Source organism: Octodon degus, unplaced genomic scaffold (assembly GCF_000260255.1).
Source record: "Octodon degus isolate 3935 unplaced genomic scaffold, OctDeg1.0 scaffold00042, whole genome shotgun sequence".
In the NCBI taxonomy this organism is placed as follows: domain Eukaryota; kingdom Metazoa; phylum Chordata; class Mammalia; order Rodentia; family Octodontidae; genus Octodon; species Octodon degus.
Genome location: NW_004524618.1, coordinates 1,753,009 through 1,756,536, shown reverse-complemented (window position 1 = coordinate 1,756,536; position 3,528 = coordinate 1,753,009). Strand labels below are relative to the sequence as shown.

Here is a 3,528-nt window from a genome sequence, read left to right as displayed (position 1 = left end):
GTAGGATAAGCGCTTGACCGGCAAACGCAAGGATCTGAGTTCAATCCCCGGTTCCGAAAAAAAAAAAAAAAAAAAAAAAACAATGGTTGCTATATTTTCTATTTTTTTTTCATTTTAATGAGAAAAAAAGATAAAATAACAGTGAAACAGCTTCAAAACAGGTTAGTATGACTGTTACAATAATTAAGACATTGCAGGGGCTGGTGAGATGGCTCAGTGGTCTAAAGCACCTACTTAGAACAAGCTAAGCTAAGCAAAAGCACAGCAACTGCGGTTCAATCCCCAGCACCACATGCCAGCCAGCCCCGCCCCCGGGTGGGCTGAGCTGGCCACACACACCACACACACACACACACACACACACACACACACAATAAATAAATAAATAAATAAATAAATTTAAAATAAAAAAAGACATTGCATATTGTCTTCCTATAAATGTAATTTTATTTGTTATTATTATTATTATTTTGTGTGTGTATGTGGTACCGGGGATTGAACTCAGGACCTTGCACTTGCCAAACAAACACTTATTCTACTGAGCTATCCCCCCTGCCACATGCCTGATTTCTTCCCACCTGTAAGATGCCCTTTTGCTGGGTATGGTGGCGCACACCTGTGATCCCAGAACTCGGGAGGCTGAGGCAGGAGGCTTGTTCAGACGCAAGACCAGCCTGGGCTAGCTACAAAGTGAGGTCAGGGCCAGCCTGAGCTGCATAGTAAGACCCTGTCTCAAAAAGACAAAAAGATGCCCCTTTAACCCTAGGCTTGATCCCTAGCACCACAAGATAAAAACAAGGAAAGGAAGAAGAAGACAAGGAGGAGGGGCCGGGGAGATGGCTCAGTAAAATAAGCACTTCCCTGGCAAGCACAAGGGCCTGAGTTCCTGGTTCAGGCCTGGCTGTCAGCCCGCGCTGCCGGCTCATGCTCAGCCCTGTGCACACAGTGCCCCAGCAAACACCATTTTTTCCCCTCGAGACAGGGTCTTATGATATATGTAGTCTAGGCTGACCTTAAATTTTCTGTCTAGCTGAGGCTGGCTTTGAACTCCCAATCGTCCTGCCTCAGCCTCCTGTGTCACTGGGATTCCTGGAGTGTGTCATGCACCCAGCTACTTTTTTTTTCCCTGGTGGCCTGTCTGCTTGATCCCTTGGAACTCAGCTTCCAAAAACTAGTCCCAGGAGAAGAGATGACCTGAGACAAGGTCTGCTCTGGCACCCTTTTGCCAAATTCAGGCACCCTCTGTGTGCGTGGTGAGGTGTCTGCTGCTAACACTGAAGGCCAAGGACAAGGCAAGAAGGCGAAGGGGCCAGGCCGGTAGCTCAGGGCCACCTCCCCAGGCTGCAGCCGGCAGCGCGAGTGCTGCAAGACGACCTGCAGAAGAAACCATAATCGATATCCAGGAGCCAAGGAAGAGTCAGCGGAAAAGCTGGAAAGCCCGGAGAAGCTGAAGGCAACTGGGCACAGAGAGGAGCGCTCGGAGGAGTCCCGGCCCAAGCAGCCGCGTCCGCCCGCCCGCCCGCGCTCCGGCGCTCCTCCTTTAGGCACTCAGCGGCCGCGCTGTTGTCACGCAACGCAACGCGTTCCTACGGCTACCGTGATACGTTGTTGTCTTTACTGGATGTTTACTGTACCGTGTGTCAGCAGTCGTTAGTCCTGTGTCTGTCCTGTAACTGCGTGTCTTCTCAATTGTTAAGAGTGGCACCGGGGAGCGTTTGTTCATTCTTTTTTCTTTTCTTTCTTTCTTTCTTTTTTTTTTGCGGAACGGGGGATTGAGCTCAGGGCCTTGCGCTTGCCAGGGAAGCGCTTATTCCACGGAGCCATCTCCCCGCCCCGCTTTTATTCATTCTCATGGCTTGCGATCTCCAGTTGGCCTTCTGTTGTTACTGGTTTCTTTTCTATTTCCGTTGCTAGGCTGGCATAGTTGTTGCTGTTAATTGGTTTTGTTTTGAGACAGTGTCTCACTATGTAGTGCAGGCTGGCCTTGAACTTGCTTACGTCACCCAGGCTGGCCTCAAACTCATGGCAATCCTCCTCCTCAGACTCTCCAATGTCCCAACGCTGGGATTATGGCCTGCACCACCACACCTGGCCTCTTAGTTTTTCGAGGGTATTTTAGGACAGGGTGTACAGGGTTACAGAATCTCACTGCATAGATCACACTGGTAGTGATCCTCCTGTTTACAGCCTCCCAAGTGCTGGGTTTACAGGCCCACGCCACCACACCCACTCTCAACACACCTAGTCTCAATTGCCATCTCAGCGTGCCCCTGGAGCGGGGCCGGTACAGCATGCCAGGGATCGAACTCTCAGCCTCTGCATCTGCCTAAGCAGGCACTTTAATCCGCTGAGCTATCTGGCAAGCCATGTTTGTTTTTTTTTTTTTTCTCAGAACCGGGGATTGAACTCAGACCCTTGCACTTGCCAGGGAAACACTTATTCTACTGAACCATCTCCCTGGCTCCTGTTTTTGGTTTTGAAATTTAAAGAAAAAAATTTATTGATGATCTCAAAAACAATTCCTTTCTTTTTTCTTTTTTTTTTTTTTGGTGGAACCAGGGATTGAACTCAGGTCCTTGTGCTTGCCAGTCAAGAGTTTATTCTAATGAGCCATCTCCCCGGCCCTGAAAAACAATTCCTAAACAAATATGGAACACTTCACAAGTTTGCATATCATCCTTGTCTAGGGGCCATGCTAATCTTCTCTGTATCATTCTTTTTTTTTTGGCAGAACCTGGGATTGAACTCGGGCCTTTGCGCTTGCCAGGCAAGCACTTATTCTACTGAGCTATCTCCCCAGCCCCTATCATACCAATTTTAGTATGTGTGCTGCCAAAGTGAGCACTCTTAGCTAGTTTTTAATTAATTAATTAATTAATTATGTATTCAGTACAAGGTCTATAGAGTCTCATTATAGATCGGATTTGGAGTGATCCTCCTGTTTTCAGCCTCCCAAGTGCTGGGATTACAGGCATGTGCCACCACAGCCCTTAGTCTCAATTGCAGACTCAGTGTGCCCCGGGGATTGAACCTGGTCCCTGCACCTGCCTAGGCGGTTGCTTTAGTCCAGTGAACTATCTGGCAAGCACTTATTCCACTGAGCTATCTCCCTGGCACTAATTTTTTTTTTTTTTTTTTTTGTGGAACCGGGGATTGAATTCAGGCCCTTGTGCTTGCTAGGGAAGCACTTATTCTACTGAGCCATCTCCCTGGCCCCCTAAATTGGTTTTTAATGCATGCCAGTATCTGGCTTGTCTTCATATCACCACCATTACTGTGGTTCATTTCTGGAGAAGAGGGGGGTGTCGGGACAGTTTCTCCGCATGCTCCCTCCCCAAATTACTGGGGTGGTTGGAACATGGGACATTTGGAGAGCCTTCTAGCTATCCACTCCCAGGAAAGTGGACACTAAAAAAAAGGAAGAAAGAAAAAGAAACATGAGAAAGCAAAGCAACAAAATGCTGCCCCAGGGGCTGGTGAGATGGCTCAGTGGTCTAAGGCACCTACTTGGAACAAGCTTAGCAAAGC

General features: G+C 48.2%; 1 non-coding gene across 1 annotated transcript; it reads right to left on the bottom strand.

The window, feature by feature from the left end:
- Nucleotides 1-2,642: 2,642 nt before the first annotated feature.
- Nucleotides 2,643-2,748, bottom strand: LOC111816858. The gene has a single exon (XR_002821181.1). It is a non-coding gene; the product is annotated as a U6 spliceosomal RNA (small nuclear RNA).
- Nucleotides 2,749-3,528: the final 780 nt, after the last annotated feature.